Source organism: Halichoeres trimaculatus, unplaced genomic scaffold, assembly GCF_033239565.1.
Source record: "Halichoeres trimaculatus isolate MK-OKI-2021-1 unplaced genomic scaffold, fHalTri1.1 fHalTri1_scaffold_20, whole genome shotgun sequence".
In the NCBI taxonomy this organism is placed as follows: Eukaryota; Metazoa; Chordata; class Actinopteri; order Labriformes; family Labridae; genus Halichoeres; species Halichoeres trimaculatus.
The window spans coordinates 22439510-22462927 of record NW_027437198.1 but is presented as its reverse complement, the minus strand read 5'-3'; the positions used below and the strand labels follow the sequence as shown (position 1 = coordinate 22462927).

At 43.0% G+C, this 23418-nt stretch overlaps 1 protein-coding gene across 1 annotated transcript in view; it reads right to left on the bottom strand.

Annotated features, from left to right (window-relative positions):
* Window positions 1-22931, bottom strand: part of shank1 (SH3 and multiple ankyrin repeat domains 1) — a 104661-nt gene extending 81730 nt beyond the window's left edge. The window contains exon 1 of the mRNA XM_074697255.1: window positions 22486-22931. The gene's annotated coding sequence lies outside the window, so the exon portion shown is untranslated. The remainder of the gene's footprint in view (window positions 1-22485) is intronic.
* Between the last annotated feature and the right edge of the window lie 487 nt (window positions 22932-23418).

Sequence of the window (23418 nt, the reverse complement as noted above, 5' to 3'; positions counted from 1 at the left end):
AGCAAGCAGCTACTTGAACCAAACTCCTCTGGTGTTTTGTTGCCCCGTCCTGCCTCAGTATCTCATCCCCAGCATGTGGCTGCCAAACAAACAGGCTTCAGAGGGGTCGAGGAACCAGACAGATCTTCAGGCTCTGGCTTTATTTGCTCTGGCACATGCACCTGCTGCCTCGCTCCCTGATCAAAGATTTTCATCCGCCCCGGTTCGGGCTCTTGAGGAGCTTTCGTAAGCAACCAGATGGTGGGATGGATGGCTGCTGCTGATGTGGAACGTCCTGCATCTTATCTCTCTGCCCGTTTCCCTGCTTCTAACCTTCACGCCGGGCTGAGCTGACGGTGAAAGCTGCACATTTACTCATGACAGACGCAACAATCTTCTCATCCTACTTAAAGATCTGAGTGAGTGTTTTCTTCCAATAACAGCAGTTGCTTTCAAACACTCATTGGATTATATAACGTAGCCCAGAGAGGGCAGACGTCTTGAGTTTGAAACGCATCCTGAGCTCCACAGAGAAGCGAGTAAAGTTTATTTATTTGATTATTCGTGTTATGCTTGATAGCAGAACTACCCCTTGGCACTCGCCGTGGATTCATTTATGCCTCAAACATCTGACAGCTTTTATATATATTTAAATATCCGTTCTGTGGGCAGCGTCGCTTTTTATAGCGTTTGTTGTCGAGGCTCAGATTTATCACAGCAGTGTGTGACACATGCACACGCACACACACACATCCTGCTTTCATACGATGTGTTGTAATGTGATTTCTGGGTTGTAATTAATCTCCGGTTGCTTTTTGCAGCTTTTGGAGGAGGATTCTGATCATTGACTGTTTGATGGTTTTCACAAAACAAGACATAACAACCAGCTGTGGATCATTATGTGCGTCTATAGCTGTACACAGATTATTTCAAACAGAGCTCACAGAAATGAGAGCTGAATGGTTGTTAAAGTTGAGAATCTCAATCATAATTGACGCCAGGGATTCCCAAACGTTGATCTCACCTAAGCAGCCCACCCAAGAAGGAGCGCTGACCATTTCTCATTATTCTCCATTACCCTTATCAGATCGCCTGAAGGTGATCAGCAGGAGGAAGAGACAGAGAGGGTTTCCGTCCCTCCTGTTCATATATTAATTTAAGTGTGACATCCCTTGTTAGATATGAGCAGCTGTGTGCTGCAGATGTTATTTTTCCCTATTTTAGTTTTGGATCCATGTTCTACAGAATGTTCCAGGTCATTAACAAACCTCATCTTCAAATTGATCAGCTGTTTTTTCTTAATGCACGCAGAAGGAGCAAGAAGGTAGTGCCTCTATTTCTGTGTGCATGAAAAAATAACCACTTCTGTGTTCATAGATGACAGATTTTGGAACAGATTATGGGCCGATGCGGTGATTTCCACTACAGAGCCATGTCTGATTGTAATGCAGTACCACCTGAGGCCATGTTTTCAACCCTCCCCCCTCTACCAGGCGGCTGCTGAGCATTCAGAGTAGTTCACCAGGCTCAGGAGCTGTTAGACTGTTGAGCTCAAATGATGCTCTGCAGACCCCCACACACACAAACCTATCTGTGCTGTGAATACTTATCACAAAACTCATTATTGCTGGACTGCCTCATTCATTCATTCATTCATTCATTTTCTAACATTTATCCTGTTGCTCCAGAAAAATTACACCTATCCCACCTATCTTAGACTTTGTTTATACGACAAAATTTCACCAAAAAAATGCAAAAACACGCAGTGAAAATTAAAAAAAATCTGTATCTACACAGTAACACTGAAGGACTGAAAACCCTGTAGTATGCATGCCAGACCTGGAGGTGGCGATATAACTGTATAACTGAAGTATAGATGGGCTGATCACCTGGTGTACATATTGAATGGGTCTTTGCTGATTGCAGACGTGGTGCAACAGATGTACATATTGATGAAAGGCAGCACAACGAAGTAGTGCGACATTGTCAAAGCAGAGCAGGGGGTCCGTGCAGCTTTGTGTGGACAAATTATGTCATTTTCCCATCTACATCCCTTCCCACAGTCGCTTTCATGTGGAAAATTTCCGTGCCGTGCACACTCGAAAAAATTTCTAACCTGTCCAACTGAGACGTGTGAACAAGATGGCAAAAGAACAAGATCTGCTGGTGGTTAAAGTGCAAAAATATAGGTATCTCTATGACTCTTCACGCAGAGATCACCGCAGTAACGGAATAGTAAATAATTCATGGCTTGAAATTGTAGCTTGTGGAAAGTCTCCGGAACAGATTTGTCATGTTGTAAACAAATGCAAGCTTCTTTGACCCTTGTTTAGTACTGTGGTTAACGTACATTTGTGATACACCACCCCCTGCAGTTTGGGAATGGACAACAACGGACGCTGCGCAGAGTGTTAGAAAGCATAAAAGCCTTACATGGGTCCCCTCGGATCTTGTGCGTCTCAGCCTTTACTATTGTAGTTGTCCGGTTCACATATGGCAATTCAAGTTGCCATAATGAAAGCCGTGGCGTGGCATGGGGATTTTTTTTTAAAGAAGCCAAGTGAGACAAAGCCTCTAATCTATATGTTTTTTTTAGGGAGTGGGGCACATAAAGGACTATGGTGCAGCTTGTATATGGCTATTTCATGTAATGGAATGACCTGTTAAGAGTGCCCAGAGAGTGCTCATTTTACTTACACACACTTGTTATGTGACCGACACTTTGAACACCGACACACGCCCTTTCCCTCTCTCACCCTCAGTCACTCATTCACGTATATTGTCCTTTTGACTTTGCTTAAATATCTTATCAATTTACTCAAACGCACAACCAGCTGCTTCATGCACACTGCTAACGTGCTAATCTCCCTGATTTCATTCAGTGGCTTGATGATGACGATACTGTAACTTGATTGGTTTAAGGCCAAAGACGGGGTGGCTTCCCTTGACAAAGTCTTGGCCAATCACAGTCACTGCAGCCTCATCTGATTGGTTAATCATTCTTGTTTTTTCCACCAAGGGACGCCAACTCGGCTTTGCCTCCCCGCGGACAACAATGTGCAATATCGTATTTTCACCACTCAATCGCCACATAACATTTAGGAGGGCGCTGTTTTACACATCGTAAAATGCTCAATAAGTAGAGGAGAGAAATAAGGAAGAGGTGACAGTGACGAAACACAGAAGAATTATCAAAACTGTTAAGAGGAGTATTTTCATTAAATTACAGCTACAGTCTGAAAAAAGAGAGGAAGCATGGCTTCCCTTGGCCTCCAGGAGAAAATGCCACTGACTGAAAGTATAATGCTCAAAGCAGAGTATAGAATCAGCATTTCCACTGAAGACTCTGGTTTGATGTATACACGGCAATGGTGGCCACAGCATTTCAGAAGAAATCCGGTTGTTGTGTAAATAGGCCTGAATCAGTGCAATTTTTCCAATTTGAAATGATGTCATATTAAAACTCAAGAGGCTTCTTGCTCATGTTTCCGTTACCACATAGAAAAAAACAGTTATGGTACTGGTATTATTTATCAGCCATCTGCTCTCAAATTTCCAGCATCCGCTTTTGAAAAACGATATCAATCAACAACTTTTATTCATTGTAAAAATTGAAATTATCAAATTCTGAAGTTGTTTGCTATTTGCTTTCACAGTGTCTAACAGCATGATAAACCTCTCCCTATCTCAGCCCCCCTGGTGTCGTTTTAAAAAGTGGTCATGTGACTAACAACTGTTGCAAACCAACACAATAAGTTCAGAAATATTCTTTCTTGTGATTTTCCAAGCATTATAAAACTATTTCAGTGTTCTGTTGTTCCTCTCCCAACTTTTTTGAGTCACAACTGAAAGCTAATGTTTGGAAATAATGAGTGTGAACAGGAAACAGAATCTATCACTTCATCTCCACCGGGCTCTCTGTGAATCTGACTCAAACACATCAGACCGAGGCAGGAAACACGTCCTGTTTTTTTTACAGTGTTAAAAAATTATGAGCTGTTATTTCTTCCTTTCAACAAGCGTTGTGGGTTGTTGTAATTAATTACACTGATCGTTATTTACACTGTTTGCTCTGAAGCTGGAGTCATTTGGGGAAACAGGTGGCCGGGTGATGACTGCACACATGTCAGCATGGAAACGTTGAGCTATTCATGGATCAGGGAAACAAGTGAGATGATCCATTTAACATCTGTTTGGAAGACGCTGAGCAAACAGAGGAGAGTGGTTTGATTAGGAAAGGTGGATTTAATCCTAGTTAACCTACAGCGTCTGCAGGTGTGAATGTAATCCAGATAAATCATGTTTCATCCTCGTGCTAGACATGGACTTGAACTCTACACTGGTGGAAAAAAGACAAGCAGAGGGAAACCAGGTTATGAGACAGCTTTTTTTCTTGAGGAGTTTTTTGTGACTTTAACTTCTAGGGTGACTTGGACGAGTCTTGACCTGGTTCCTCTGAGCTTGAATCTATCATCTGTCTGAGAGATGTCATCCAAAGATTGATATCCCAGCAGCACAGTGACATTTAACCTCACTCATACTCTCCTTTTATCCCCTCAAACACACATGCGTCTACATGTGCTCTCTCTGGTTCACCGTCTCTTTATGTAGGACATAGCGTGTATAGATAGATATTTTCAGTGTCTTGGTCCCCAGGAAATTTCACTGGGAAACTTCCAAAGAACAGATCGCCCCACTTTCCTGCCACTAAACTGGAACGGCCAATTTCCCTCCCTCCTTGTTTGACACCGACACACAAAATGGCACTGACATGCTCACAAACGGACAGAAACCTCGTACCTCAATCCCTCATGAATCTGATGATACGAGCGTTAACTCTGACCTGAGGATCTATTGATCACACAATCATCCTCCAGCGCTAGGGCACCAACGTAGGAGATTCACGTCACCGAAGATGTAAATCGAAACTGGAAGACCCCCTGGGAGATCTCACAAAAGAGAATGAAGCCACGTGTTTTACGCACGCTCTGATGTAACCTTCCCTCGTGCTGTTAAAGTAGGCTGAGTGTGGCGGCAGGAACGTGGTTGGAGTTTGGGAGCGAAAGGGCGGGCTGTGTAACGCTGTCACTGGTGGATTAAAATCCAGGATACCTCCGGAAAGAGAAGCAGCACATTTGGTGCCTGAAAACCTCCCATCTGTACACTCTTTACTCAGCCGCCACATCACACCTACACTCAGCATGGACACAGGAACACTGAAAGCCTCCGAGGGACTCTGTGAGACTTGCTGGAAAGTTTTGCTGAATGCCAGCCTGCACAGTAATAAATCTTCTCCAAAACACAAATTCACCACATTCACCAGACAAAATATCAACATGGCAATATTTCATCCTCCTGACTGGAGTATTGATTAGAGATGGGCAACTGTAACACTATAACACATCAATTTAACATAAGAACAGGTCAAGCGGACAGGAAGTCATGCATGGAAACTACCTAAACTGCCCAGTGACTTTCAAAATAAAACAGTGTCCAAATCAGGTCGTATTTCACTTGGCTACGGCAACAAACTGACATAATTAATGGAGCCAGAACAGGAGTCAACAGGTTGGAGGATTTACAGCCAAAACAAGAACGAGGAGACACTCAAAATGGGTTGGGAAGTGCAGGAACTCCTTTAAAAAAAAACACACAAATGAGGTGCACTGCAAACTCTCCAAGGTTAGGTTAGCATATCACAAGTCATGCAGCTGGAAGTCCAGATCCGTCAGTGGCAGGCGTTTGCACCCAAGAAGTAAGTTAGCTGAACAACGTGCAGAGCAAGCAACAGCTCTCCCAAATAGTTACAAGCAAATATCGAATATCTCTTTTGTTTGAAATGCACATCCCTAGTATTGGTACCATATTTGTGTTAAAGTAGAACAGCACTCTTCTCATTTCCCTCTGAACTGACTCACAGCATCAGTACATCATGACTCCTCAGGGTGCTCTGATGACATTAATCCCACACTTAAACCTTTAAGAGGTTTGTTTTCTTCAATTCTTCAGTTTCACAGTTTCTGGAGGAACTCAAAGAATATAAACACAAAAAAAGGTTTAGAGTGAACTTTGCTGTAAAACTACAATCTGTACTTAAATCATATCCAATATAATGAACGTGTGTCTCCTTATCTTTGCATGGGGAGCTGGGAACTATCAGAATAGTTAGCTGTGACTATTCAATGCCAACTACCTCCTGGCAGGCCTCCCTGCGTGTACATTTAAACCTCTGCAGATTACCCAGAATGCAGCAGCACATCTGGTCTTTAACCAGCCCAAGACGGTCTCTCTTCACTGGCTTCCAGTAGCAGCTCCAATCAAATTCAAAGCTCTTCTTCTGGCTTACAAATCATTGACAAGAGCAGCTCCTGCCTACCTCATCCAGGTCTAAACTCCTCCTCGCCCACTACGCTCTGCTTGTGAAAGACACCTAGTGCTCCCAGCCCAGCACGCCTCCAAATCACAAGCCAGACTCTTCTCCTCTGTTGTGCCCAAATGGTGAATGAATTACCTAACTTTATACGATCCACAGAGTCCCTTTGTCTGAAGACTCATCTGTTCAGGGAACACTTAGACCCTTAATCTGACCCTTCTCCTCTTTATCCTCAGGGGTAGAATGAGTAAGAAGGTCTCAGACCCAGCTCTTAGTGAATTTTCAGCACTATTACTGAATGTTTTTGAACGTTGAAGTAAATTGCTGCTGCAATGAATTGTTAAATTATTAAAATATATATATTCCTGCACTTAATGGCAGCACCTGCAGCCGAATAACTTGTAGCACTGTTGTCACACTAACTAGGTTTTTCTTCTGTCTAAATTCTTGTTTATGTTGTACGTCCCTTTGGACGAAAGCGTCTGCTAAATGAAACTGTAGAACTGTAGAGTTCTGCTTGAAATGTGAGAGTATAATTTTGTTTGACACAAGATACAAATTTCTTTGACTTATCAACTGGGCTGCTTAGTAGTTTTTTTTTTTTTAACTTATTTAGAGCTAATGCAACATATACATGGTTAATCCCTTTAAGGCTGGTTGAGGTCGTCTCAAATGGTGTCATTGTTATCAAGGCATGTGATGAATGAAATGCTTGTTTATTTCAAGTTTGATTCGTTTTTTTGCTTTTCTGCGTCTGGGTCCTTCCGAGATGTGTCTGGTGAAATGTCAGACTTTCATATTGCTAGTTTTACTTTTTGAGGTTTTCACTGTGCCCTCAGGAACACCAAACACATTTACTCTGTTCAAGATCTTTAACCAAACTTTCCCTTTCTCTTTGTTTGTTCTCCGATTGACTTGCTAATAACAGCTGTTTGTTCATTCATGTTCTTCTGATTTAATGTCAATTTTTTCTGCTTAAAAGTTTTTTCTTTATCTCCTCTCAGTGCCACCATTACCTTTTGCCAGTTTTATTGCAGTTTATGCGTAGTGGGCATGTACAATTCAAATTTCATGGATAGGAGTTTTCCAGGAGGATTAGTTAATTGGCCAATCATTTGCAGTTGAGCACGCAGCTAATGCTACAGCCAAATGTGCCACTCTAAAACTATAAAGATAATTCTGATGGTCCCATGTGTGCTTACATTGCATCCTACCTTAGAGAGATTTATGTGTAAATCTTGCATCTGGTCTTAAAACAGAATACATAGAATTTCCTACATAGAAAAGACTGGTTGTCTTTGAATTCCATTGCATCTTGCCCCTCTTGCATCCAAAACAGAAAAGGAAAGATGTTTTTGCGGCAGTTATGTGAGAGGAGCTGATAATAATGTGTGCATGCTGTGTGAGAAAGCTTTGCATGTTTGCATGAAATATATTTTCTAATTTGGTGTGATAAATTCAGACCTTCGATATGTGTTTTCTGCAAATTTCCTTATTGCAATAACAATGAATTTGCACGTTCTTGCACAGCCATAATGTTTCACACAAAATAAAGCTGGAGCTGGTGGGAATACATCATGAGTGCAAAACAAAGTCTAAATCACACCCACCTTTGGGGAAAACAATAGATGCCAACAAACGCAAGAAGAACAAGAGGCAAAACTTTTGCTTGTGATGGGAGAAATTTAAGATAGGATGAAGGAGTCGTTGATAACTGGCCTCTTCTTTTCAATCATCACATTCTCGGATTATGAAGTTACTGTCATCGCTCTGTGAAACATCCAGGCCAACATTAAATCAAAAATCTCTCGCAGTTTCAAAGGAAATCATCCAACTCTTTGACTCTTTAGCACAAAAGCCTCAGTCCTGTTCAGGGAGAGGATTTAGAGTCACGTTGGGGCAAAGCAATACAAAGAAACCCCGAGGACTCCCTGTGTATAGACACGAGTGGATTATGGAGAGGATGTGAGTGGGCGTATGACTACTACAAAAAGACAGAGGAAAGAAAGCAACGTGTGAGCTCCTCCTGAGGGGTAAGAGCGACCTCATTGCCCATTTCCCTGTGGTTCTGTGTGGTGTTTACCTCAGGCGTAAAACCTCGCCGCACTACACAGGGACTTTAAGATATTACACAGTCATTACCATGCTGAACAGACCGCACCGCTCAGTTTAATGTTAGCCGTTTGAATCAGACCAATTAAAAGCAGAGCTGCTAACCATGAAGATTTCTTTTAATCTGCTTTAAATCTACGACTCTCTCCTCCTGCGTGGACTCCATAGGTCACCTGCCAAATCAATTCTTGTACATATGTTGTTACAAGCTCGCCGACGTCCCTCGAGGAGGATGATTGCTCACTCAGCGTTTGGTTGTTTACGACGGCCTGTCAGCGTTGACAGCTGATGAATGATGGAAGCACACTCAGAGCCGCCCCTGTTTCAGAAACAAGCAGCGACTCTTATTTTGGAAAGTTTGGGCGCTAACGGAGCGAGAGTATTCTTTTGAGTCCTCCTCAAACGCTGTGATGATAATAATGTGATCAAGTAGGGAAAAAAAGAAACACTTCTGATCCATCGTTTTAATCACTTTGCTTGTACGAGCACAAACAGTATTTCTCCGTAAGCATGTCAGGGACCACGTTGTCGGTTTTAGCTCCTCTAATCTCCACAGAAGAAAAGAAGACAGTCAATCAGCTCGGGAGCCAGAGAGCTGAGATCACATACAAATAGCCTGCTAATTAATAAGCTTTGCTAAATCTCTGTAGGACTGCTCAGAGTCTCTACTTGTGTTCTTCTTACAGTTGCTACGTACTCTTCATTTTCCACACAGCTGAGTAATATCCTAAATCACAGACTCGGGGTGTCTGCACCGAGAGGAAGGACCCACTTGCTGTTATCTGAGGGCCAAGTTGGGACTGTTATTTGGCAGCACGGGGGACCTCATGAATAAATAAGCCACAATGGGATTTGCTGCAGGGGAGGACACTTCCTGAACATACGCAGGGTTGTGAAATATTAAAGGTGGATGCTGTTTCATGGCTGCCGGCGACAAATGGAAGCCGGACCGTGTTGCAACCTTTTTTTTCCAGTGTTATCTACAGCTTCACACGTCTCGCTGCTTCACATTTTCCCTCTCTTCTCTCTCTTAAGATCACATCCTTTGAAGTCCTGTCAGAAAGTTCCAACCGTCAGCAGAGTCAGCGCGCCAATGGAAGTTTTGATCTGGACCCGCTGGGACTTGACCAAAAGCTGTGGGTTTTTGTGAGCAAGCAGCTTTGACAAGGCAAAAAATCCAGGTTGTGTACAGTTGTTTGGTGTGAGCACCTAGAAAGCAAAGAGCAGTGATTCATGCTCAGACACACCCTCTCTGATAAAGAGGAGGAAAACGGAGGAAGTTGTCACAGTTTGGGGGGTTTTAGCTCCCCTGAAGCAGAATCAGCATTTCTTCCAGGACGGTCACGTTTTCAAGGCCTTTGAGCGCCTCATGTAAAGACAGATGTTATTTGACACATCTCTTGGTCTCACAATCATCATAGGTATAAAATTAAGTATAAAGTTGCAGTTAATGATCTGATCTGACAAAGTTTGGTGATTTAGCTTCACAGGCAGAGAAGAGCAGGAGAACTTCATCCTGATGGCAGGAGACTTGGTCCTGTTTGGGAGAAAGTAAGCCTTCTTCTGCCCCCAATTTCTGACCAAAATACACTTTTTAAAAGTTGCTCAAAAACGACTTGACTTGACCACAGCAGAATTGAATGAATACAGCCTAAAATAAATACAGTTTTGGTTTTAAGTACCAAACATAGACAGTATAAAACATGGATATCACGCGTCTGTTTCTGAAATGGACCATGAAGCAAATCGGCTATCGCGGCCATATTGGAAGTGGCAAGAGCTTCAAGTACAGCTTAAGAGCACCTGACGGTCACGTGACCTGAGCTGTGCCTGTGATTGGGTGAGCTCCCTTAATATCCTCTGAGCTGCTCAGTTAGAAATAATTCACCCCGTACAGTGTGTGCCGATAGTAAAATTAGCGACTCAGACGAGACGTTTTTTGAGCCAGGCTGTAAATTGGCCAATTGCTGCTTTGAAAACCACTTTTTTTTTGGCTTGGTGTGTATGTGACTTTCAGGAACATCCGGAGCTAGCCTCAAGCAGACACACAAGAAACAGCAGATTTTAGCACTTCCGCATTGTTTCATATTCTTAGACCGGAGGTTTGGTACCAAATTAGGTACTTGTATAGGTACCAACTGAATTCCTCCTAGGTACCTAAGCGCATCCTTGTGACTATGAGTGGATAAAGAGGGGGTGATTTTTCCATACTGATCACACACACACAGCATTGCAAGGTTATATATTGAAGAGTAGATGCTTTACATTGAAAGACTTTGAGATTTTCTTATTTAAAAAAATAATATTACCAGACTAAAGCCGCGTTTCCACCAAGCAGACCGGCTCAGTTCGTCTTGGTACGGCGCGCATTTTGCGGCGTTTCCACTGACTTATCCTGGGATGGATCCCTAAAAACCGAGACGAGTCGGCCTACTTTTTTGGGACCCTTTCGTATGGGTGCCAGACTGAACCAGTCCGCTCTCGGAAGGTGGAGCTACGCACTGCAGACCGTTGATTGGTCAAAAGAATCGTCACTTACCCCGCGGCTGCATTTCTCCTGGCGGCTCACAGACTTCTCTGAAACAAAGCTTGATTGTTCTTTGTATCAAAGAGCTACATGACAATCACAGATGCTCTTTGATTACTGTGTCGCATTTTTCTTCTTAGTTGGATTTAATAGCGGGGTAAGCTGCTACGGCGTCACACTATTGTTTAACAGCTACGACTTCCGGCATCTGGCTTACACGCCGCCTACCACGAGAGGGCGCAGTTTGCCGTGGAAACGCAAATGGGATCAGGCTTAACTGTACCAAACCGTCCCAAACCGTACTGAACTGACCCGGACTGCTTGGTGGAAACGCAACTAAACACACAAAAGTATTGAAAACTGGTCCTGTTGAGCACTGATACTGATTGCCAGGTACTGGGCATCAGTACTATATTGTTTCAAATAAAAAAGGTACCCATCCCCAGTCTCCATACCTTATTTCCATCATCTATCTGTCCTCTGTTATGATTGTTAGAGGTAATTGGGGGTTTTTGGTCTACCCTTAACTCCGCTTCCTTCTCCTTGTTTATCACTTAGCCTGAAGTTAGTTTGACTTAGCATGTCTAATATAGTTCCAAAAACTGATGGGTGACATCACTGAGCTCACATCCAGGGACGGCGTACGTGTAAGAAAAGTTAGGAATAGGACCCTTAGGTACCCAAAGTGAAGGTGTCCCTGATTTTGTCCTTTAATCCAGAGTTTCTCAAATTGTTTCAGACCAAGGACCACTTATCCCACCCGAAAAACTCACAGACCACTGAGCTAAGTAGCTCTAGGGAAACAGCTCATATATCAAAGTGATGTGTTATAAAGTCATGTCATATGTGTCACAACTCCCTGATTTTCTTTTAACTGTCCTTGTCTACAAATTCATGATGGTTTTCTGAGTCCGAGCAAACTTGTGTTTTTTTTCCTTCTCCTTGCTTAATGTCTAAAACAAACATGGTTTACATACGTTCTTGGCAGACCGCAAGTGGCCCACAGGCCACATTTTGAGACACACTGATTCAAGTCATTTAGTTCCCAAAGAGTTTCTCTGTAAACTTAGATTTAGAAAGTTGATGCAGTTGCAGTGTTCATCATTTTCTCACATCCCAGCTCTAATCCACAAAAACTCCTTCACCTCCTCGTCCTTCACTCTGTGATCCACCGGGACTTGGACGCTTTTGATGTGCGGTTGTCATCTGTGTTTCATTTTATCTGCTATCAAAGTGTTGGATCAGCCCCAGAAGAGGCCACTGGCTGGAAGTCTCAAGTCCAGTCCGGCTTTCTTAGCTCCAATCACAATTAGCTTAGCCGTCACATGCTCTGTGTTTTAATCTAAGCAATGTAGGCCAATCAATACGGCCTCACATCAAACAACTCCTATAGGTCCCTCTGTACCAGCGCTTCTTTTGCAGCCTGTACACTCCTCCTCCTCCTCTTCTTCCTCCTCCTATAGCTTCAGCTGCCAATCATCTGCAGCACTTCCTCTCCCTGTTCTCCTCCTTTTGATGAAACACCTCCACTTGGCAGGGACGTGCGGTAAATCGTACGATACTTCACTGAAAGTCTGAGCATGTTTTTTATGTGTAAGATTGTGTGACTCTGCACATGGCGCCAGCAGATCCCCCAAATCTGTCAGCCAATTTCCCTTCCAACACAGCCCACCGTGTGGGAACTCACACCGTCTGATGTCCCAGCAAGCTGGCAGGACGGACTGTATCTCATATATCACCTCCCATTCACACAACCAAGCCCCCTTCCTGTTACTATAAATACTGCCAGCTGTGCTTTCATTAATAATGCAACAAGGCGCCCAAACCCGCCCCTGCTCTGCACATCACCGATTCATCATCGCTCATAAACTTTCAAACACCCACTGCTGCCTACTGCTGGTGAAACTGGCACACAAAGACCAACAGATAAGGTTCACACACCAACACACACTTCTGTCCATGACAAGGTCATTGGTGGAGGAGGAGGAGGCCAGCCCAGCGGGAGAATCAGCATGAAAACCAAAAATACCACATTGCATCTTCATGACGGATCAGTTTGTAATGTAATGCGGAGACAGAGGGCCACAGCTCAGATGAGGTGAATCGAATTAGGCTCTATTCTTTTGTTGCTGGGAGCCAAATTGAAATATAATACTGTTATTCAGAGAGGCTGCAGAGAGCGTGAGCAAGCGAGATGCATTAACGAGCGGTTTTTGAACTGTCAAAGCTAATTACTGCGTTAGAAAACCAAGAGTCAAACAAAAGCAGGCAGAATGACTTTCTATCAGCGGCAGAACTTTCCTGACAGAGTTACTACTGCGATAAAAAGCTGGCAACGCAGCTTGACACCTTTCAATCACAAGCAGCCAACCTGACACCAGCTGGAGTTTGAAAGAAGGCCCGGGTCTCACACGGTGACAGCGGCTCCGGCGGACATCTCAACATGGCAGCACAGGTCGGGGACGGAGCTGACAAGCAAGCTAACACAGATTTTAGCATAAAGCCGACTTGAACCAACAGCGTAAACACCAAACAAGTGAATCTGTGATTTCTCCGAGGCGATGTGAAGCATAGTTGAGAGGATTGGATTGCAAAAAGTGCAGCATGCATCGTGAAGAAAGATCACACGCTGACTAAAAATATTTGATTTCAAACCCTGTCACAAAGCTTTCCACAGATTACACACAAATCTGGAATATTTTTTGCTGTTCTTTGAATCAAAAAGCCACTCGCAGATAAAAGAACATCAAACTCCCTTTGGTCGCACACTCTTTGAACACTGCTCACAGCCCTTATCGGGCGGTTGTGCTCCACTTAGAGCTGGTAGGAATAATAGTGAGAACAAATTAAGGATTTGCATCAGAAAAAAGGAAGAGTTTGAAGTCATTCGAGGTCACAAAGACGACGGAGGATGGAGCTTTCTGGACTTTTTACGACAAATCAAACAGCACATGACGTCTTTGGATCAAACCTTCAATCAAAGACTGTTAAAATATGAAGCTACAGATAGAAACAGCGTCTTTTTTTTTTTACTGTATGTGTCTGAATGTTGATGAAGCCTCCAGCCTCCAAACTTCCAAGCCGTGAAATGAGCGCTGATGTATCGTCTTTCCCACAGGACCTGAAAGCAGCACTCGATCCTGCAGCGGCTGCTTGTGCCGCACACAAACACAAATCACAACCACCTTACACACTCCTCATCCTCATCATCCCGAGCCAGCGCTGCTCCAAAGCAGCCATGCATCTGCTGCCGCTGCTGCTAAATATAGAAATCCCACTTTGATGATGCAGCGGTGACTGTGGGGAGGACTCACCCCCCCCTCTGCCTCTCAATGGCGCAATTACCCCCAATAAACTGAGAGTGGAGTCATGATGCATGGAGGAGTCTGGCCAAAGCCTGGCGTCCTCCCCGCCCTCCTCCTCTCTAATTACCATGAGTGGAGTGTTTGCAGGACAGATGTGATCTGTTTGTGAGGTGACGAGGAGGGAGGGAGTGGGAGCGACACAGCTTTAGGAATAAATCAGTGATACGTTCAGAGTGTGTGTGTGTGTGTGCTTTTGTGTGTGTGTAACGTGGTTGTTTGGGGGTTTCTTCACAGGAAGTGAAGCACGCCTGAGTTTATCTGAGGACACCACACACCTTAAACTCCTCAGACTGCACATGATCTAACAAACGCTGTAAACCTCACAGATTACAATGTTCACACTGTAAAAAAGGAGGGCGGCTTAAATACAAGATAAAAACACCGAATTGGATGAGAATATGTCTTAAAAGTAGTCAAATTGTCTATGCATGCAGTAAGATAATTGTACTTGACAAGAAATCTAGAAAAAAGAGTGTCTTGAGAAGTATCCCCAAGTGTTAAAACAAGGGGGAAACGCTCTTTACACCAAAATACTTGAAACAAACTTCCTGGAACATAATAACTGGGTGAAATATACTGAATATAGGCAAAAAAATCTTATTTTTTTATTTCTATATCCTTAATTTTACAAACTGACGATGTGATAAGAAAATGTGCTCATCAACTTACTTAAAATTAGAATAATCTCTTAATACAGGTAACTTTTCTCTTGCCCCATTGGCTGTTTTTTTTTTTACTTATTACAAGCAATACAGACCTCAATTTTTCTTTAAATAAGTTGAATTAACTAGAAATAAGTCATTTTTCTGGACTGGTATGAAGGCTGTGGCTCATATTAAGTCTAAAAAGACATTTTCAATGAAAATAAGACAAAAATACTTGATAAGATTTCATTTTTTTGCAATGTAGCACTTTTTGTCACACTGACCTCCAAAGCACTGGTCTCATTTACTCACACAGTCTAACAAATACGTACAGGAGTGAACTACATCACTTTGGCATGTCACAGCTAGAGTTGGAATCGAACCCAAGACCTCTGGATTGTACTACAACGTCATTACCAGCGTGCCACGGCCTGTCCTTATTCATTGAACATACAATTTTCACTTTTTCTATTGAAATCAAACCAATAAATCACATTAAATCACGTTTGATTATTCAAGTGATTGATACGATTTACAATATGTTTTTAATTTGTGAAGACATTTTTTTCAAATATGGAAAAATAGTTTGCATGAATACAGTGATTCACAGTTTGTCCAAAACTAGGGGTTAGTGAAAAAAATATTGAGTAATTGATGTATCACAATATTCCCTGCCCAATTCAATATCGATCCAGTGAATCCTCTTAATCAATATTGTCTAGGTTATTCTTGATGTATTGACTAAGCTTCATTTGGCCAAACAACAACAACAAAATGGCAACCAAAGCAAGCAGCACAAAGCCAGCTCCTTTAAGTTAGTTGAAGTTTAAGTTACGTCTTTTTCTTCATCCCACTCCTTTTTCAATCAATTCAATGCTGAAGTCTGATGTGAGGTGAAAAATCATACATGTTCACCTTGACATGAAAATTAACATGTAAAAATTGTCAATAGAGACTCTAATTCTTTGTGTATTTCCACTTCTTACTGAATCAACATCGAAGCGTTTTCAATCGGATCACAACCTGAAGAATCGAAAATGTATCGAATCATCAGATTTATTAAAAAAAACCCAGCCTGTTCTGAGAAGAAGTTTGAAACATTGAACTTTGCTCATGCTCAGGTTACAGATTTATAATTAACTTATTTATCATATGTAAAAAAAAATTCTAGACATGCACCAATCAATCAGTCGGCCGATTTGGTGACGATTTTCTTTAATTATGGGGGATCAGTGAACAGCCCATCCTCACATATGAAACTGATCTTATATACCTCCGGGAAGGTCTGACAGCCAGCCTTTGCTGCTTTTTGCTCTGAAACCTAAAACTCAGGACATTTTATTGGTTGTTTAAGTTAATTCATAAAGATTTTATTGTTTCACAGGTATTGTTCAATGATTTTCAATAAAATAAGATTGGAACACTGAAGGTATATGCTGTCAGTTATAAAAAATAAATGATAAAAATCAGTATCGGCAGGTCAGGCTTTTCAAAGATTGGTGATTGGACAGAAAAGACAGACAGTGATCGGTGCACCTCTTTTTTTCTATTTCAAAGGTGTGCTTTTAACAAAAATATTAAGTTACCTTGAAATATCGCTGTCAATAAAATGGGTCTTTGGATGTGAATTAAGAGTTATGGTTTGGTTTGTGTTGTGTTTCCTACATATTTTTTTTCCTGTCTGAGCCATTCAATGATTAAAACCTCTTTTTAACAGATGTATTAGTCTTAAACCAAGATAGACCCAATTTAGCTCATTATAACTTTTTTTTTATCTGAACTTTAAGATCCCCTGACTAATTAAGACAAAAAAGACATGTTCAGGCTCAGTTTACGATCAAACTGTAAACTCAGAGATAGAAACAAGTAAAGTTTTAAAACAAGGTTAAATGTCTAATATGTCTAAATGTAAGAATTTAAATCTTGGTGAGTGCAGAATAATTTGCAGAGTATCTGTGATTTCATCCTTATCATCACCTGTGCTCATGTCAAAGGAGAGCTGTTCAGAGTGGACGAGCATCAATCCACAAAGAGAAGAAGTAAAATCAGTAACGACAGGACCCCGATCCCCCAAACGCTCTGACAGCCTATTAAAAGCAGACAGCAGCAAGAGTCTGGTTTGATGAAACAGCCGCAGATGGTTGAAATGATAGATGGAGAGGTGGAAAGAGGTGAACGAAAGAAAAAAAAAAAAGAGGAATAAGGAGAAACAAGAGAGAGGACGATGCTGAAGTAGGACAGAGCGCAGGGGAGGCCCGTCTGTCCCAGATCAGCCGTTTACCGTCGGTGAGAGACTGAGAGCGAATGAGTGAGATGTGGAAAAAATTAGATAAAAGGAGCAAGAGAGAGAAAACGAGATGGCTAAATCTGGAGTTATGAACTACATCCCCCCTCTGTGCACGGTGGCAAATATTGGAAGGAAAGTTACACTTCTGTCTCTGCACTTGGGCAAATATGAGAGGAGACACAGAAAACACAGACACAGGAATGAGAGAGGATGAGTCTAATCAGACGGAGCTGTCAGTACAGCAGGAACTGGGATAATCGGTCCCGAATGAGCCTTATTTACTCCAACAAAGAGGTTTGAATTAATCCAAATTATCATCATTAGCTGATGTGTATCTCTGTAAGACTTCTTTACGACTGAAGAGAGGTGAGTCCTGCCCGAGTGCGTGGATAAATCCACTTTTCAATTAATTGAGTAAGCAGCCGATGGAGACTCTGGTCCCCTGATCCCTAAAGAGGACCTGCAGGGATGGAAATGTCAGCTGTGTGCAGCGTCCTCTGTAACTTTATGCGTCACATTCAATAACACTTTCAGAGCGAGGAGGAATTAGCGGTGTTTCCTGATAATCGTGGGCTCAATGTTAACCCGTCTCCTCAGGTGGAGCGTCACACCGCTGTGTCCTGGACCTGGACTCTATTTGTTCCAAAAAGCATCTGAGGTAGAAACAACATGACAGTCAGTTAATCAACGCTCGGCAGCAGCTGTATCGACCTGTTGGAGCAGATCTACTTCACTTCTGAGCTCACAGGGAGGCAAACCCAACAGGACTGAATTCTGGACTAAACTGGGTCAACCTCAGAAGTGTCTCAGACCCAGGACTCAGGAGCTTCTTCTATCCTAAAAAGGGTTCAAACATGCCTTACATAACTCTGGCCAAGTAGAAGACTATCTACAAGAACTTTCAGGAGGATGACTTGAGTGGACAATAGCTTCATTTCCACCAAGTGGTCCGGTACAGGTCAGCCCAGTTTGGTACAGGTCAGATCGGTTAAACCTGATCCTGTTTTCACAACCAACAAAATGTGTAAGCCAGATCCGGATGGTTGCGTCTGCTACGCCATGACGTGACAGTATAGAAGTGCGACACGGTGTATCCCAACAATAAAGCCAACAAAGAAGAAAAATGCAACAGTTTGGTTTCAACTACAGACCATGTAAAACATGGACGTAGTCTCGCCGACGTCACCTGTCTGTTTCTGAAATGGAAAATGAAGCATATCGGCTCTAGCAGCCATATTGGAAGTGGCAAGGGCTTTGCGTACAGTCATAGGGCGCCTGTCGGTCACGTGACCCTCAGCTGTGCCTCTTATTGGGGTAGCTCGCGATCTTAATATCCTCTGAACAGCCAAGTTAGAAAAAATTCAATGTGGGTCGATAGTAAAATTAGCGACTCAGACAGGAGACGTTATTTGAACCAGGCTGTAAATGTGTTAATTTTTGCTTTGACGACGTCTTTTTTTGGCTTGGTGTGTATCCACGCTGTTCGTGACGCCAATTATCCAGACAAAAAGAAAGTTCTCTGACTGGAGAACTGAATTACTGCTGTCACACAGGAAGTGACGACTCTTTCGATCAATCACAGACTGCAGAGTTTCAAGCTCCACCTTCTGGGGTCGGATCGGTTTGTCTGGCACCCCAAAAAGTGGGACGGTACAGGTTGGTGATTTGGGGACCTGTCCCAGTGTCAGTCAAAGGAAATGCCACGAAATGTGTGACGTACCAAGATGAACCAAACTGACCCCCTGGTGGGAACAGGGCTTATGGTTTCTACACTGTAAAGGTCCACAATAGGGCTGGGGGAAATATGGAATATACTTGATGTATCGCATGTTTTTGCACGTGAGATGTTTTAAATTGACTATATTGCGAACATCGAGTATAAACAGAAACCTACATATTTTCAGACGTTGGAACGTTAATCTCTTCGGTGATTCCCCCGTTTCACTCTCAGCCGGTGCTCCTCTCACAACAAGCACCATGCCTACCCAGAAAAATTCTCCTGCGTATGTGTGTTATGGTATTAGGAAAGGAGAGAAGAAAGTTGCTTGCACGCCTTATGAGAAGCGGGTTGTGGGTTCCCAGGGCTTGTTGTCTAGAGCATTGATTCCCAACCAGAGGTACATGTACCCCTAGGGGTGCGCGAACACATTGCAGGGGGTACAGGGAATACTTGATTATTTATTTCCAACTTGGACGTACTGAGAAATGCCCACCAATAAAAAGGTACATAACTAGTTTCCCCAGGGAGACAATAACAATAAAAGTTCAGATGATTGACAAAAAAAGGAAAAGTTTCTGTAGTGAGTTTCAGTATTATTTTATTACTGTTCCTGTTTTTTAAAGTTTAAATACCTGCTTAGAGGTGACTTATTCAACAGAGCTCTTTTTTTATTTACTTATTTTTTGTTAAAATAAACAAGAGTTATATTAAAAAAAAACAGGTTGTTTCTACGTTAGTCATTTGTTTTCAAGGCAACACATTTTTTAATGTTTAATATGAGTTAAAAAGTTTTTTAAAAATGCCACAGAATCAGATTTTCAAAATAAGGAGAAAAAATAAAATGGTTTTCATTTAATAATCAGTTATGTTACGTTCTACTTTTGAAGAACCATAAACACGCATGAGTGACAAGAGACTTGTGGTATGACATAACAGTTCAGGGGGTACACAAGCCAAAAAAAGGTTGGGAACCACTGGTCTAGAGTGTACTTGCTCATTTGGGCTTGCTTTGCTGCCCGTATGATCCCTGATTCTCTCCTAACTCTCCACAACGAGAAAAAAAAACACGCTTTTGACTTTCAAAGTCAAAAAAGTCTGCTTGAATCATTGTAATCATGTGATTGTATGCACCAAAGTGTTGGATTTGACATTTATATAGTAATTCAGAGGAGAAATCAGAATATCAAGATATATACCGTGTTTCGAGATATTGGATTTTGGCCATATCGTGTAGCCCTAGTCCACAACATCCAGTTGATGGTCTGCTCCTCTTGTTAGCTACGACATCCGTCATATCAACACTGCTCATCTGAAGCTTATTTGGACAAATAGCTTGGACAAGTCTCCAATCAGCTCGAGTCCATCAGATGATTAGGTGTGACAAACCGGGCCTGGAACAGTGTCTGGTGTGTGGTCGGCCTTTGGGTTCAGATTGTGGCAGCTTGCACTGAGTCACTGAAGGCCCCCTCTGGAGATCACGATGACTCGGATTCTTTTTGTGGAAAAGTATCTGCAGATTATTTGGCTACCGTGATCAAACTTGGTAAACATCACCATCTCAACCTTTAGCACAAAGCTCTGCAGGATGAATATTTATAATGAGGCCAAAGTTTAAGAGCGGATGAGTCTACTGACTCAACCGACATCCTCCATGAGTCACAGGAAGAGCAGAACCATCAAACATGAAGCTGATCTCTCGGCTTTAATCTAACATGTGTCATTAAATCTGTTATGAGACACTCCATGGTTCAACAATGAGCTATAGGAACTTCTTGACACCATTTTGTAATGAGTGTTTAAGGAGACGCTCCATTTGAAGCAAAGACTGAGTCATGACTGAAGCGTAGCAACAGTGAACAGCTGATCAAGGACACAAGGATCTATGAAGCTAATTTCTTCATCGATACAAACATTGATATTCGAGGGTATCAAAAGAAAAAATGTGGCATGAATTTTTGTTGAGGTTAAATAGATTTACTTGTTTGGTTCCTTGTATTCAGACATTATTCAAGACACTTCCTAAGCTTCAGGTGGATCAGATTTTCAACACTTTTAAAATCAATTTTCAATCCTTTCTTTTTCAACACCTGTACGCAACTTCTGTCAGAAGTCAGGTCGACCAATCAGCAGCCAAGCACGACATTCACAATCGTGTGAGACAAACACAAAGACTTCACGTCCTTTTTGTGTCAACGTCTTCCATCCATTCCTCTAAATCCACGATTGAAACCCTGATTGTGTCGCTCAAAGTTTTGTCTCTATTCTAAGACGATCCATTCTGCCATCTTCTGGAAACACGTCTCCCGGAGGCGACGCATCAATACAGAGCGTGAATTGTGTCTGCATGTATGAGTTACTCTGGCTGTGTGTGGGCGGTGGGGGGATAGGAGGTGGAGGGGTGGTTTAAGCATTTCTTAAAATTAAAGAGAAAATAAAAAATCAATCCACTCCAACCTCTTTGAGACTTCATGGAATAAAAAAGAAAGTGAAGCACAGTTTCTCTTCACATCATCCCTCACCGCTTCCTGTGAGGATCTGTGTGATGTGCCATGACCTGCCATCACCTTCCTGTGAGGCTGCTTTCAATGGAGACAAAGGTGTCTATAGATAGACTCACCTGAAGAGCAGGGATAATGACAGAGACAGAGCAAACACATGTTCCCAGCTGGCAGGGTGACCCTCCTCTGCTGTTTAATGCATGGCCAAGCACTTGATTCTATAGCTGCACCTGAATGTTTTCTAAAGCTGAGCATCTGTGCCCGTGCTCAGCCATGCATACGCTGCTTTACACGCTACACTTCTTATGTCAGAGGAGCCTGAGTGTGATTTACGGGCTGATTTTGTGCACTGGATAGCCTTTTAATGTGAACGCTGAGCGGGGAGCTGCTCTGTGCACCAGATCATCAGCACTCCTTGGCAGGCATGCAAATGTATGTGGGAGGGATTATCAGTTTGACACAATGATACATTCAAGAGCTGACAAGCAGCTCCTCTCATGCAGCTACCTTTAGCTCTGCTGCCACATATGTTGTCTGCTTCCCCAAATTGCCTCCGCCTGTCCATCTACAAATCCCTCCTCCCACTTTTCCCTGTCATCCCTGCTTCTTCTGCCTCCCTGTAAACCTGCGTTCATCTGCTGGCATCAAGGAGTAATCCACTGCCAAGCACTGTTTGGTTTGCCTGTTTCCACGGGTCTCCCTCAAAGCCCGGCTATTTTTCCTTTACTTTCATTCCAAGTGTTGATTTTCTGCATCTGCTGTGTGTCTTCATTTAGAGCCGGGGTGCTGCACGCTCAGAAAGCCATGTGAGGAACGAGTCATGTTTTTACATCAATGCAGTAAACTTGAACATGCAACATCCCCCTCCCAGCCTGTGCTGCACACACACACACACATTTTTTGACTCCCTCCACACACATACTCTGCGTTCCCATGCACCACCTCCATGCACAAGAGGAAAAAACAGAAAATACTCTTACTGTCGTTTACAATCCCTGATGAAAAATTGAAATCCCTCCTCTGGAAAAAGGGGACAGAAGTAGAAAAGAAGAAGGTGGAGGTGGAGATGGGGGGGAGTTGGGGAGGGGGGGCCCCAGTGGTTGCCAGTTGCAGAGGAATAAGGAGCAAGGAGGGGCGAGAAGAAGAAGAAGAAGACTGTGGTTAAAGGGAAGGAAAAAGAAAAGAGAATCACTGCTGCAACGAGAGGGAAAAAAAAAAAAAACGCCCTCCTCCTCCTCTTCCGTGGGCGCCGTCGCCGTTGCCGTGAGGAATTAGACGGTGTCCGGCGTGCGGCTGAACGCTGAGGGATGGAGCATTATCCTGGGCTCCCAGCCCCGTCCTCCAGCAGCAGCAGCAGCAGCAGCAGCTCTGTAGTAACACTTCTCTCCGCTCAGTCCAGCGATCTTCCCATCACTCTCCTCCCTCTCCTCCCTCCCTCTTTCTCTCTCTCTCTCTGCTTGGTAGGTCGCTCTTCCTCACCCCCTCCTCCCTCCTCCATACCTCTCCCTCCATCCCTCTCTTTCTCTCTCTCCATCCATTGTCACCCCTCCTCCTCCTTCTATCCGTCTTTGCCCCATCATTACCCGGATACAGGGCATACCCCTCCCTCCATCTCTCCCTCCCCCTCCTCCCCTCCTCTTCCTTCTCTTTTTCTTTGATGTCTTTGGAGTTAGACTCTTAGCTGGGAGAAAACTCTGCCTGTTTTTCCTCTCCTTACAGAGCCCGACGCACCACAGAGCACCACAGAGCACAACAGAGCACCACAGAGCGGGATCCACCCATAAGTGCAGAGATCTACACACACAGACACAAACAGAGAAAAAAAAATGCATGCACATTTAAGTCTGTGCAACAATCAGTCATGCAATATCAAGAATAAATCCAAACACATCACTGACGGGGGACATTTCTCA